Genomic DNA, 16,035 nt, shown 5'->3' with positions numbered 1-16,035 from the left:
AACAAAAATATTTTGAAACTAAAAAAACAAACACCAGAAAGACTCATAATTCATTCATTTTGCCATACATCTAGTAATGGTAAAGAAACCTTTTCATTTAAAGTTTTTTCAAAATGTGTAGTTTCAGAGCCAACCCAAAATTATTGATGCAAATCTTTATTATTTTATGTTGGATACATGGTGTTATACGGTGGCATATTTCATGTCTTGTTCATTTTGCAGATGGTAGTTAAGGAAATTATAATTAAGGAAACATTAGCTCCACGATTATGTGGAATTGAAGGAAACAAGAGTATTAAAACATGGCCTTGGCACTCTAGGCAAATTAGAACAGCCTCCATAAATGTCCAGATCACACACTGCCAGTGCTAGGCCTACCATAGCTCTCACATCCAATCTGAAGTTTTCATAATAAAGAATAATGTGGAAACATCACTATGCCATATTACATATAACGTTTGTTTGTGATGACATATGTACCATTTCCTATCATCCCAATAAAAAAAGACAACAAACACACCAGTTTGTTTACAGCATTTGCGCAACACACAATTGCGTCAAGTAGGCTATGTGCAATTATAACTCGAGCCAGGAACTGCTGAGAGCCGGTTCAGGCAATTCACCAAAAAAGAATCGGTTCAAATATGATTCGCTCGAGAACCGGGACAACACTAATTGTAAAACCTGTTCAGTGAGTGGAGCTATAGACATTATAAATACATAGACGGCCGCTTTGGAATGTTGCTGCGATACGTCAAAGTGTCCGCCATATTGCTGAGGGCAAGACAGCTGTGCCCTCACCACAGTGCAACAGTGAAAAGCGATCCCTCTCCAACAGTGTCAGTACCTCATCTCTTGTCTTGTTTTTTGTCAGCTGAAACCTGTCCTCACTTGGGTGTGTGTCAAGTCAGTGTGACAAATTTTTTTAAAATGCAGTCCGTTTTTATTTTAACAGCAGAATACTGGTAATCTGTAAATACTTGTATGCAAGTTGTATAATGTGACTTAAAATCACAGTTTTAAACTTTGGATTAAAAATATGAAGTTAAAAACTGTGACAAAAAAAAAACACTACTTGGAGATTATTGCATTTCATTTTACAGTTACAATGTTGCTGCTGTAAATGAAAACACAGAGTAAAAAAAAAACGATTATTTATCCTGATGTTACTTGACAATGACGTTTATTACTGTTTTTACAGTTACTTGTCACTTTCTGGCAGTTAATTACTGTGAATTTCACAGTCAATTTCTTACAGTGCATGTTTAGTGTGAGAAAATGGCATTTCAATAGCATTCAATACTTTTGCAAAAAAAGAAAAAAAAAGAAAAGAAAAAGAAATCCAGTGCTTTGAATAACAGACTTCTCTCTCAGGCCTATACTGAATCAAACTGCTTGGATACAACAATGTTTCAATTATAGTCATCAGATCAAAAGCAATGATTGATGTGTATTAGCAGAAAAGGGGGCGGGTCTTTTATCACAATCCACACCCACAATATAAATTTGAATTTATTAAAAGGATAGCCCCTTGAGATGTAACATCTCATTTTCGACGGGGTCCCAATAAAGCATATCAGTTCTCTAGGGCATTAATTTACCTATGATTTATGTATAGTATTATTTATGGTATAATTTATCATTCAAAACAACAGAGTACAATTTCCACTTTGTACAATTGTACTTTTAAAAACAGTTCAGATCTGAAATATCAACATGGAGAGGTATTTATTGATTTTCATAATTATATCAGGTAAATCACTCAATTCTTAAATGCTAAGCAGTTATATGCATGTGTGTTATGTCTCCTTTTTAGTTTCATTGAAAGGATTGGATTTGTGAAGTGTCTTATATTACTTCCAGGTGTGTTTTCTGACAGCATTGGGCCAAGTGAAAAAGATATGAATATAATCATGAGAGAAGGAGAGTATGTGACACTGAGCTGATCATATGATACAAAGAGCAATAATGTTTTGCTTTACTGGTTCAGACAGTTTCCTAATAGAGAACCTCAGTATTTACTGTGGAAAGGTGCTCTATCATACAACGGAAATGATGATATACCAGACCATCGGTTTGAGTCGACTACATCCCAAACCTCCACTGAACTGTTAATAATTAACAGTGTAACTCTGTCAGATTCAGCTCTCTATTACTGTGCTCTAAGAGTAGGAGCCCAGTGATACAAAATGCCTGAGAGGCTTTACAAAAACTTGATCAAATGTGTATTATGATACCACATGTACCACTGAGACATGATCATAGAACAAGTTGCTATACATGCGTAAAACAGCTAAATAAATTTGACATTATTTGTCTTCTCATTTTAACTAAAATATATTCAATAAGACAGGGGAATTGTAAACTCGAAGCCATTTCAATAATAAAAATTGTTTAATAACAATTCGACAAACCGTTTTGAAAGAAACCATTTGCCTTTTGTAGATTATTTTAAGATCCACAAATAGATTGCATAAAGAGTCACCTTATCATAAGAATGATGAGTATTGATTACATATACAGTAATTCACATCAGTTAAAATGACACTGTTCCTCATATATACATTATAAAAGGATAAAAATGGATAGAGGATTGGCTCTGATGTCACTGACTACACCCACACTATTCATTAGCAGAGCACCTCCCATTACAGTATAAATCCATGCATCAATCTACATCATTCATTTCATTTATCAAAAGTTTATGGGTGTGCGTATGAATCTCAAAAATGATAAATAGCAAATCCTCCTAAAGCTGTGATTAAAACCCAATTAAAACATATTTAAACTAAGGCAGAGTATTAGCATGGAGGCCTGTCTGCTAGTGATTGTCACAATTGACCGTTCGCAAAGACCCAACCCCCTTAGTTACTGTCGCTATGCCCGTCAAGCTACGCCGCTCTCACACACACCATGTTCTCACGCAGTGAAAAATACATCGCGGAGCAGAGAGGAGATTGACAACACGCTGACAGACAGGACACACCAGCTTACTTTTCGGTTAATTTTGATATTAAACAAAGTCTCACCTTTCAAATTTTGTCATTTTTTTTAAAGAAATTTAAACAATAAATACCGTTTTGTGGTTCTTTAATGTGTCGTGACAGATCGCTGTAGAGCATCAGTTAAAACTGCTCGCGGGCCGATCATCTCTTCCTTCTGGTTCATTTATAGTATCAAATAAACATGAATAAACATAAGAAGGAATGTTGTTTAAACCACGGAAAGGCGTCAGTATATTCAGTTTTTCAAATTCAAATCCTCCCATGTTAATCTACTAACTCTCCTGACTGCTTTGTCGGACAAAATGGCGGATGGCGAAGTATGATTGGTCAGATCACCTGTCAATCAAGCTCCCTGCGAACAGTCAATTTCAGGTGAATATATTTTACACTTTAAATATCAAATTTTTGGCAAGAACTATGTTATGATTTAGGGAAAAGGGCTGATAGTTTAGTGTGCAATTGCTCTATTTTATTGCAGGTGTGTTTGCTGAAAGCATTGGACCAAATGAAAAGGATACGATCAGAAGAGAAGGAGAGTCTGTGACTCTGAGCTGCTCATATGATACAAGCAGCAATTATGTCTATCTTTACTGGTTCAGACAGTATCCTGTAACAGAACCTCAGTATTTACTGTGGAAAGGTGCTCGATCATACAGAGGAGAGGATAAAACAGACCATCGGTTTCAGTCGACTACATCACAATCGTCAACTGAACTCATTATTAACAGTGTAACTCTGTCAGATTCAGCTCTCTATTACTGTGCTCTAAGAATAGCAGCCCAGTGATACAAAATGCCTGAGAGGCTTTACAAAAACTCACATATCGAAATCTTGCTTTAAAAGCCAGCTATCAAATGTTTATCACACCATATATATTTTGTAAACCACTGAGAATGTAAATAACGTGGTGATGTGGTAACACCTGCTGAACAATTTTGAAGTTCAGTACATGAAGACAGTTGAGAAGAGAGGATATGACATCAAACTTAATGTTAATGTCATGTGTTAAAGTTATTCCTCAACATAGCTCCATACAGCAAGATAGATAATCAAAACTGAATTATTTTCTCAACTGTATGTTGAAAACATCAAAATAAGGCCAATCCATCTCAAATGGTCCAAATATTATAAAGTTGGTTGCTTGGCCATTTTAATTTACATTTTCCTTTTTTGTGATTACCTTGGAGCCAAGTTTAATTAGCCAAGACTTTTAATTAAAAGTCATATGAAACCGGCTCCTCCCAGTTTTATTCCCACAGCGTCAGCGTCAGAACAAAAGCAGAGGACAATTGTACTACTGTATGGTCTTGGGGCCTAATGTTGAAATAAGGCGGAAAGTCATTGTTTGTGTGTGGAAAAGGGCGTCCGACAACCTTTTAACCATTTAATTTGTTTCATTTGAGAAAACGGATGTTATTTATGTTTAGTTGTTATAGCTGAGAAAAAAAACCTGTTCAAACTGTGTCCTAAAATAATGTATTATTTACTCCGGTCTTATTTTGAAATGTCATAACCTATTTATAGCTAGTTTTACATCATTTACATAGCCTATCTGTTTAAATGTAATTAAATGTAGTCTTTAAGGTAATTAAAATAATCTGATAGTGATAAGTAGATACTTTACCTCAGGAAAACTCAGTCGTCCGTGGTGATCCAGTCAGAAGAGATGTCCGCTGGGCGAAGGGCACTGACTGCAGCTCTGCTGCAGCTTTATATATGCCCTCTGCATTCTTTCGCGGGCTTGCCACGCGAGTGATAATTTATGAACTATGTAATTTTATAAACTTTTTATATTTTTTTAATTTCAAAAAAATGTTTTGTATAGCCTACATCTAAAATACATTTCGTTATTGTACCCCGGCATTATGACTAAATAAAATAAAATAAAAGTGCAGTGTTTTTAACAGAGCGCCGAGTGAATTTAGAAATGTAAAAAATAAAAATACAATAGCCTGTCTGGATGTTGGCATATATTTTAAATAGCCTACACACTCAGGATGTCCGTGTCTTTTTGACACCATGGGAAATGAATGGAGAAGACTATAAAAACGAAAACTTGTCATAGAAATCACAGAAACATGGACAATGGCGTTGCAACACTATAAATGCACAATTTAAAAATAATTTTGTTTTTTTTTACAAACATTTATTTCACGTTAATGTTTGTTCACTCATTGCATTTTTACGATGTGGTACGTTTGTTGTTAAACATTTACACAACACAAGGAAGCTTGATTTCAATCTTTTAATTAAATTGAAAAAAAGTATAGCACAAATAAATAGGCTAACAATAGCAAAAGAAAAGTTTTGGATAGGTCTAGTAGCCTATTCAGAAATACAGAATATAAATAAAGTAGCAGAATCAACTGTAAAATAACACTGGGCAACTTTCTTTATTAAAAAATGGTAACACTATAATAAGGTTTAATTTTGTTAGCATTAGTTGAACCAAAAATTTTATAAGACATTTTTAAGAAAGTTGTATCTGTTAACATTAGTCAATGCACTGTGAACTAACATGAACGCACATATTTTATAATAACAATAACAAAGGCTATTGCTCTCTGTTAGTTAATGCATTAACAAATGAGACCGTATTGTAAAGTGTTATCAAAAAATCTATTGCCTAACAAAAAAAAAAACAAAAAAAAACCTAAATAAGTCATTGGATAACATTGGGCTGCATATAAAGAAACTAAATGCATGTGCCATGGATCAATAAAATGGAATCGCCTCTGCACCGACAATAAGGAAATTATTTCAATCAAACCATATCGTTGATGAAAATAATACGAGAACAATTATAACGCAATGTTTTTGAAAAAAAAAATATTTTTAATATTACAGTGATAGTAAACATCTTTAATAGCTTAAGTACGGTTTCAAATGACATTGCTGTCAGTGTGAGCTGCGCGCGCTGAAGCTGAAGAGAACGAAACTGAATCGCTTTGCTAGAAGATTAATCAACTCAACGGTTGCCCAATTTACTAATTTATTACAATAGTGAATACAATTATAATTATATGACAGTCCCAATCAGCTTTTAATGTTTTGCATTGTTGTTTAAAGTGCGCGCGCTGAAGCTGAAGAGAACGAGCACCGGGAAACTGAAGAACTTTTCTAGCAGGTTGTTTAAACGAAATGCATCATATGTGAGATTAATCATATATTTATATTACATCAACTTTATATCACGACTTATCTGCAAAAAATGACGTGAATGCACAATCGAACTTGTGCTGGTCATAATGTGTAGGCCCTGTTCTGGACGCGCTATTCCCACAACAAGCGCGCTGAAACGGCAACTAAACTCAGAGAATTTACAACGTTTTATTACAATAATGTTCTCATTATAATGGCATGTATATGACAGTCCCAATTATAGTTATAAATGTGCATTTCTGTTTAAGCTGCGCACGCTAAAGATGATCACCCGTACAATGAAGCGCTACTGCATCATTAACTCAAACCAAACGCATCCCATATTAGATTAATCAGATATATATACACAAAATAAACATATTATTGCAACTTACAATGGCACAGAATGCTGCGAATGCTCAATAGAACTTGACTGTGCTTGTCATGAAGGCTTAACTCCATAAACGCGCTCTTTCTGCCACAACGCGCTCGTCGCGCTGAAACACTGGCGAACAAGAATTCACAACATTCTTTTGCAGTAGTGCTCTTATTATAATATTATGAAGCTTATGTGACAGATTTGTGCTGCACACGTTGCACTGAACTGTATATCTTCCTTTTCGAAGTGAATCCAATCATTCAGAACCATCATAGTGAACAGCGCTAATCTCTCAACTGAAGTAAATAATCTATCTATCGGCTTTGATATATTGGCCCAATTTTCTTATCGGCTCGATAACGATAACGTCAAAGACCATTTATCGGCCGATATCAATATGTGGTCGATATATCGTGCATCCCTAATACCAATATATTGGAACGTCTGTTTATATAGGCCTACTCCATTAATAAAGGAGTCCAGACATTGGAAAAATATCAGTCCACAATCCACATGTTTTTTATATTTAATATGAGGGAAATAGACATGCGTGACACAAAAAATCTTTAACTTTTAGGTATAGCAAATTATTTTTTAGAAAAGTCTGCTAGACTAACGTCGCTCATAAATCATGAAAATGCACACATCTACCAAAATCTTTAACTTTTAGGTATAGCTAAATATTTTTTAGTAATTCTGTCAATTACATTAGATTTCATTGAAGGTAAATTGGAGCGGCCACACTGAGCTGTGCGTAACGCCCACAGACGTGAAGTGAACGCTGTCCGGTACTGTCTGAAAAGGTTAACTCTGCGGCGATGCTTGTGCAAAACAGATTTAACTAATCATAAAGTCAATCAGGAAACATAACACAGTAGGCCTACACTAAAAAGTGACTGTTCTTTTGTGACTGTCCCCTCCCCCCTCAAGAATCCCCCCCCCCCCCCCCCTCTTACAATATAGTTCCAACGTCACTGGACATGAAGAAGAGCTAAATTCGCGAGATGGACGTATGCGCATATTTGTTCTGTGTTTTCTTTCTAAACAGTTATATGTTTATGTTGTATTTTTCATGTTTTCATCACGCAATCATGTTTTTGATGCGGTGGGGACGCGTTCACGTTACATGTGAATTATCAATTATCAAAATAATATCCTTTTTAAAGTAAGATTTGTTCTTAGAGTTTTTAAGGGATCTCGCATTGTCTTGTAGACACAATCCAATGCAAATTATTTTTTCTTTTTATTCCTTCTGAGCAGATAAATGGAAGGTCTTATGAATTTCACATTAAATTTTAAAAAGGAGCCAAAACGTATGAAAGTGGGCTACCTAAACAAAACCTGCATGGGCCCAAAGGTACAAAACCTGCTCTGGGCCCGAACGGGATGGCCCACAATGGGCCATCATGGGCTTAATGTGGGCAGCACGCTAGTTTGGGCTGCTCACAGATAGCCCGCGGTGAGCCCAAAGCAGTGGGCCTCGCCTGGGCAAGCCCGCACTGGGCCTGTTTAGGTTTGGCGTGGGCTGGCCCTAGCCCACTGTGCCCACAAAAAGCCAGCGTGGGCCCCGCAGGGGCATGTTTGCAGGGAACGTATGTGCATTTATTTATAGATTGTTATGATATATATGCATCTGTGTAGTTCTTTGTTTGTCATAAATGCAGTTTACATCATATGATGCTGGAGCAATTCAACACAGTTCCCTTTCGAGGGAACTCAACACTGCATCGAGAATCGACACTTTGGGGACGCTCCCTTAGCGTGCGCCTCTGAAGTAAGAATGAAACTAATCCAATCCTGATTGGTGTTGCGTCGTGACGTAACGTGACGGCATAACCGGATGCATAAAAGTGACGCTGACACACACACACACATCAGCTTTCGCTCTTCAGCAAGCGCTCTCTGTGAAACTGTCTGTCTTATTTGGTGTTTTTTTTGTGTGCAAAGCTCTATATTATGGCGCGTGAACAATACACTAAGTGTGTGCACCCCTCCCCAAGATTATATGCCACGGATGGGGACACGCATCAGCTATGTGTGTGTGTATTGTTTAGGGGCGCAGCACGCACTGTCAGCTCTCGAGAGGGCTGCCTGTGCACACTGTGAAGCACTTACTATTAGAGTGCAGCGCTCCCGCTTGGCTATATTATTTCCTGATGATGGCCAGGCTCGCGATCCCCGCGATTCGGGTCCCGCGTCCGTTGAGGCGGCGCGACGGCTTAGATCGTGGAGATCGCAGAAGGATCACGTGGATGAGAACGAGACTGCTGAGGCACCTTTTCTCTCATCATCCGCAGATTCTATGACACTCGTTCACGACGCAGAAGCCCGCGATGCGGCTTCTTCTGCCCGCGAGTGCCCAGTGCTCGAGCTATCTGTTTATAAGGAAGTAGATGTGCTCAGCATCGGGAACGAGCAACATTAGTCACTCTCGCCGGCTTATGTTTCTGCTTATGTAGAGCTCGTGGAGATTGTGATGCGTGCTGCGGCCAGACTAAATATATATATATATATATATATATATATATATATATCAGCTGGCCACAAAATAAGCAGGATGATCCCGGTCAAAATGAACTAGACGAGAGATTCCTGCAGCACCGTTCACAACCTCAGAGCCGGAGCTTACTATTTTTCCCAGATCTTTATAAAATACATATATATATATATATATATGTAGATCCTGGGAAAAACCCCACTCTTTACGTATCTCACCACACTCGCAGGTTTATGTTTCTGCTTATGTAGATCTCGTGGAGGTTGTGATGCGTTCTGTGGCCAGACTAAATATATATATATATATATATATATATATATATATATTAGGGCTGGTCCGAATACCATTTTTTGAGCTTCGAAGCTTCGGTAGTAATGAACATCGAATATTCGAAGCTTCGGCGAGAGGGGGCTGAACATATTCTTTTCACTAATAAAGGCAGGAATCTCTGTGTTGGTCTGTCTTTTTGCATTTTGATTATTTCGAGAACCGTTCATCCAATCGACTTCACAAGGGAGTGCAGTGTTGCATTTGGTGCAATATAGATGGACACGCGAGACGCGACACATTCAGAATTAATAAACTTTTAGTCAGCTACAGAACAGCGCGAGCGGGAAGCAGCGCACCTCACGCGGGCAGGGTTTATATGCTCCGAGAACTGACACTCCACTATGATATAAAACGCACACACACAGGTCTGTTAAATTAAGCAATACTTTTAAGGTAGTCTAATATTTTTCTGACTAACAAATTACTGACACAGTAAAGGGTAGATTTAAATAAAGAAAAACGAAATTTAAATAAAGAAAAAAATTAATTTAAATAAGGAAAAACGAAATTTAAATAAAGAAAAAAATAAATTTAAATAAAGAAAAACGAAACTTAAATAAAGAAAAACGAAACTTAAATAAAGAAAAACGAAATTTAAATAAAGAAAAATGAAACTTAAATAAAGAAAAAACGAAATTTAAATAAAGAAAAATGAAACTTAAATAAAGAAAAAACAAAATTTAAATAAAGAAAAACGAAATTAAGTTAAATTAAAAACGAGATTAATTTAGATTGATAATAACGGGTAAAAGGCTAATACATTTTGTTTCTATTATTCTATTTTCCACAATGTCAAAGCAACGCAGCTTAACCCAAAACACAAGCTCAGGCATGCACTTCGGTCCATACAAACTCCGCTGTTCTGCGCTCTAGCCAGAGAACACTCCCGTTGCAGTTAGGCGTCGGTTTCCGCGTGGCTCGAGCCGCGCCTGAGACGCGTGTTTCACACAGGCAGTGTGCAAACTCCAACCTGTTAACATGGGAGCTGAAATAAAAACGTACATGCCACACAGCTGAGACGCTCACGCCATGCAGCCAGTGTGTCGCCGGCCTTATTCAAGCGCGAGTGAGAACCGTTTCGCGGGGGATCCCAGGTGTGCAAAAAAAAAAAAACAAAAAAAAAACGAATATTCGAATGTCAAATTTTCAAATCGAATACCAACCCACCGAACGAATATTCGAATATTCGAATATTCTGGTCCAGCCCTAATATATATATATATATATATATATATATATATATAAAATATATCAGCTGGCCACAAAATAAGCAGGATGGTCCCCGTCAAAATGAACTAGACGAGAGATTCCTGCAGCACCGTTCACAACCTCAGAGCCGGGGCTTACTGTTTTTCCCAGATCTTTATAAAAAATATATATGTAGATCCTGGGAAAAAAACCCACTCTTTACATATCTCACCACATTCATTATATATTTATTCGAATGTGGTGGGTGCGAGAGAGGCGGGTTATTGCAAGATGCCGCAGATTGTGGAAGCTTTAGCGAGCTATCGTTCTCCTGATGCGGCATCTTCGCTTTAAGGCCGATCTTCTTAAAGATCTAAATGAGGCAAATATTCCTGTTGGCCGCTCTGCTATCTCCTTCTGGCCTGTTTTCCAACGCTGTCACTACAGTCGTTGACAGGTTTCAGGAAGCGAAAAAAAAAAAAAAAAACAGTCGTCGGCATTCCAACGGTATTTCCCTCGCCACTCTAAATCAAAGCTCCTCCCATCGGCAAGAGCAAAAAGAGAGCGTTGCCTCTAGAGCCCCTCCTGCGGGAGCTTGGCAACAGAGGAAGCACTCTCAACCGAAGTCCTCCAGCCAGAAGGGTGACCTGAGGGCCGTCCTTCAGGCAAAGAAGGCTTCAGGAAAGAGGTCCTTAAGGTCCTTCTGGCAACAGAGGAAGCACTCTCAACCGAAGTCCTCCAGCCAGAAGGGTGACCTGAGGGCCGTCCTTCAGGCGAAGAAGACTTCAGGAAAGAGGTCCTTAAGGTCCTTCTGGCAACAGAGGAAGCACTCTCAACCGAAGTCCTCCAGCCAGAAGGGTGACCTGAGGGCCGTCCTTCAGGCGAAGAAGGCTTCAGGAAAGAGGTCCTTAAGGTCCTTACCTTATGGTCCCCGTCAAAATGAGGTCCTTAAGGACCTTAAGGACCTCTTTCCTGAAGTCGGCTTCGCCTAGGACCTCACGTTCAAGATAGCCTTTCTCTTAGCTATTTCTTTAAAGAGACTGGGAGATCTCCAAGCCCTGGCATTATCGCCAGCTTTCTAGGGGTGTGCCCCCGGCAGAGTTAAGGCCATCCTGCATCCGAAACCCAGCTATGTGCCTTAAGTGCAATTTATCATGGCTAGGTCCATGGTCCTGCAAGTATTTCATCCTCCATCTCATGTGTCGGCAGAAAAGGAGAGGTTCCTTGCTCTGCCAGTCAGAGTTCCGAGTATTACCTTGAGAGGTCCTCTTCTTGGAGGAGGTCGGACCTACTGTAGTGTGTTTTGGATCACCTATTAGGGGCTCCCGGCTATACAAACCATAAGTAGGCCTACAAGGTGTGGAATTTGCCTTCACCTTTGGCCGTTAGGGCTCATTCGACTAGAGGCATGGCGTCCTCTAGGGCCCTCCTTTCGGGAGTTCCCATCAAGGAGATCTGTGAGGCAGCCGGTTGGGCTACCCCACACACTTTTGTTAGGTTCTATAGTCTGCACCTCCCTAGTACGCCTGGCACACATGTGCTCTCGTCCTAGCTGAGTGCCTGAATCAGTTTCACTCCGGGGCAGGCCTGTTTTCGGTGCGTGGCCTAGTGGGCATTCGTTCCCCAAAGTGTCGATTCTCGACGCAGTGTTGAGTTCCCTCGAAAGGGAACGTCTCGGGTTATGAATATAACCCTTGTTCCCTGAGAAGGGTACGAGACACTGCGTCGTCCTGCCACGCCCCTTTGAGGCCTTAGAGCGTCTTGCTTCACCGCAGAGCTGATGTGTGTGTGTGTTAGCATCACTTTTATGCATCCAGTTATGCCGTCACATGCTACGTCACGACGCAATACCAATCAGGATTGGATTAGTTTCATTCTTACTTCAGAGGCGCACGCTAGGGAGCGTCCCCAAAGTGTCGATTCTCGACGCAGTGTCTCGTTCCCTTCTCAGGGAACAAGGGTTATAGTCATAACCCGAGACGTTTCCCACTGTAAAATCTGGGCTTATTTATTTATGAAATTCATTTCATCCAAACACCATGATACTTTGTGGCTTTTCCTATTCTTGCTATACTTCATTAGCCTGGTCCCACCAGACTCTCGTACATTTCATTTGAATCACCTAATCTTGAGGAGACGGCGAGCATTCAATGGAATGCTAACAGCAGTTAAGTTCTGCTAAGTTCTGCTACAATGGCAGCGCGGAATCAAACGCACTTTGCTTTTCAGATTGAAATGTACTTAGTATTTTAAGGTGAATGTGGTGTGACAATAAAACAAATAGTATTTGTAAATATATGATAAAATTTACTCTTTCTTCTCAGTTAAGTTATTACATGAATAAATTGTTTAAAGTTTACTTAAGTTAATCGCTCCAACTTAATCTTGATTTTACATTGCATAAATTAAAGTACATTACATTTATCTGACGTTTTTATCCAAAGCGGATAAAATTACATGAATTAATGTAATACATTTTACCATATCACGAAGTCATTTCAGTGCAGGGGGAACCTGAAGAGAGATGTAAGTTGTTGTTTGGGGGGTTGGATTAGGAATACAATTTATGTAAAACAAAGTTGTCGGGCACAAAGAACATAGTTACTTCACTGGGTGACCAAATCCACAATTTTGTCCTCAAGTCTATATTGCAAAATAAACTTTTGCCATCTTTCTTTTCATAGAAAAATAAATGTGAAATGTTGTGGAAGAGATTAAAAAGGAAGAGAGACTATATAAATATTTACATGAGAGAGTGACAGGCTTCCCCTCAGTTACATGCACATTCTTCTGCAATGGTCTTATTGACTGAGAAAATGTATCTGCATAGAATAGAAAACATGAAAACATCACAACGAGATCCAGACCTTCAGAAAATGTAAATCAAATAGCAAATTTTGAAATAATTTTTATTAATTACTATGAACTTACATAAAATTAAATGTATTAGTATTTCAGCTTAACAAAGCTACTTACAGTAGTACTGTATGCCATTTACATTGCATTACTGAAAACACAAGCAGACAGCACATGAACATCATCTTGAACTGCAGAAAGAATTGCGAGATTTTTGTGAGATCCTTCAAAGCTCCACCCAAAACTCACAATCTATCAGTCAAAACATTCAGAGATGTAACTTTATCTGTGTATCAGTGTCAGTGCAAGTTTGAAACAAATATGGTTTAATTAACTGAAGAATAATTCTATATTATATTCTATAACATTGAAATTTTCTGAAAATGCCAGAAATTTGCCTCATTTTTTTAAGTAAAAAAAAAAAAAAGATTATTACCTTTCATTATTACTATTACTTTTCTTTCAAACTTTCAAAAAAAGAAAAGGTCACAGTATACAATTTTTTTTGATCATATTCTTTTCTTTTAATTATATTGTATTCATAGTAACAGGACATGTAAAGTCTCCATGAAATGAAAGCACCGACTCTTAAAACGTCATCATAAATATGATGTGTCTGTGGACATGTAACACGTTTTCTTGTTGGCGACTGACAGGGTGGAGGCGTGATCGCCTGCTCGAAATGCGTTTTCAAATCCACATTTACTTTAGCTGCATTCTGTCATGACAGACTGACGGAAGCAAGTGCAGTTTAACTCTTTATTGACAGGAGATAACAGAGGGTGAGTTCAACACAGACGGACAGGCAAGTGGCGCAGGAACTCCGATGGTCAGAAGGTAATGGTGTAGAAACAGCGGTGCGGTGATGTATGTCCAACAAAGAGATAATGTCCAGATAATCCACAGAATGAGAACCAGAACAAGGAAGACAAGGAACTGGAACGCGACAGGAACACAGACACCGGGGAAACCACATACAACGATCTGACAGGGAAGATGAGAAAATGGTGAGTATAAATAGGCCTACACATGATCTGACAAGCTGCAGCTGGTGATGGGATAATGAGAGGATGGGTGATGAGCGCTGATGATTGGAACGCCCATCTAATCAGCGCGTCCACATATAACAACAAAAACACGAGACAAGAAGAAGACGTAGAATTTACCAACCGTGACACATTCATAGCGGGGTACTTAAAGGGTTTGTTCATCCAAAAATGAAAATTCTGTCATTACTCACCCTCGTGTTGTTCCAACCCCTTAACACTTTCGTTCATCTTCGGAACACAAATTAAGATATTTTTGATGAAATCAGAGAGCTGGCTCACTCCTTAATAGGCTGCAAGGTAATTGCTGCCAGCCCAGAAAAGTTATAGACATCGTTGCAATAATAGTCGAAGTGACTACAGTTGCTCAACCTTAAGTTTATCAAGCGCAGAAAATACTTTTTGTGCACACAAAAAATTACTATTCCAGTGGCGGTGTTTCACAAAAACCTAGTAGGGCCTATGGGCATGTAGAACAAATTACCAAACGATATACCTCACATTATACCAAACAAAATGCAGATGCACTATAAACTCTATTACACTATTAATTAAAACACACAGTGAACAGCATTAAATATAAAAACACACTCAGTATTTTTACTCAGTATCTGACAGCTAGGCTAATCAAAAAGCTGCACGATTAAGTGATGCGTAAACTGCGGCTGTGCACACTCACTCCACGCAATTTTTTTTAATAATAATAGTTTTTGCAATAATGTATGTATACATTTATGTGTTCATTTAAAATCTGCCATTCGGTTTTCGACATTGTTAAAATAATAATAAAAACACGTGGGATCCAATCAGAGAAGTCAGCGTTAAGATCATAAGAGCAGCGCTCATCGTGAATGGTCACTTATAGCGTATTTTGGCTTTGGAATTATTATCAAAATAATATTATAGCAATTTTGTTAGCAATTTTATTACACTGAAGTATGAAGTATTAGCCTGGCTCCGCCCTCCTACGTACTTCCGCTCAATTTTCATTTTCCTTCAGTACTACATCTGGGATTGTGCTGTAGTCTTTGGTTTTCTCCGGTCAATTTTTTACCGGACAAATCAGCGAATAGAGGGAGTGGCTGAGAACGATGACGTTGATGTCGTGCGTCATTAACATCTCATGGTCCTGAAAAAGAAGCTCATGATTTGTAAGGAACTTAGCTATATGAAATATTAATAATCAATAATAACTTATGATTAATTAAGAATATTTGGGTCAGTTAATTGGATTAACTTGACATGGCTAAATGAATATTACAATCAATTAATCAGTTCGTCCAACGAACTCTTTTGATTATTAATTTATTCTAAGAAAAGGGTATCTTCCCTGGCGACAGAAGAATAATTATTTCTTAGCATGTACAGCGTTTTTAGCATGTAGCAAGATCAAAAACCGTAAAGGGACTTCATATTGCAAGCAAATCAGAACCAAATACATAAAGTGCATAAGTTTTATTAACTAAATCATAAACATAAATAAACTAAACCAACATATATACATAAATACAGAAATAGGTTAGTGATAGGATGAAATTGGAAACCGGAAGAGGGACTATGAGAAGAACCATCAGAATTTCATTTTCACATTTC

The sequence above is a fragment of the Siphateles boraxobius genome, unplaced genomic scaffold (genome assembly GCF_051911475.1).
Source record: "Siphateles boraxobius isolate OS27281-9 unplaced genomic scaffold, OSU_SipBor_1 1, whole genome shotgun sequence".
NCBI classification, from domain to species: Eukaryota; Metazoa; Chordata; class Actinopteri; order Cypriniformes; family Leuciscidae; genus Siphateles; species Siphateles boraxobius.
This window is presented reverse-complemented; position numbering follows the sequence as displayed.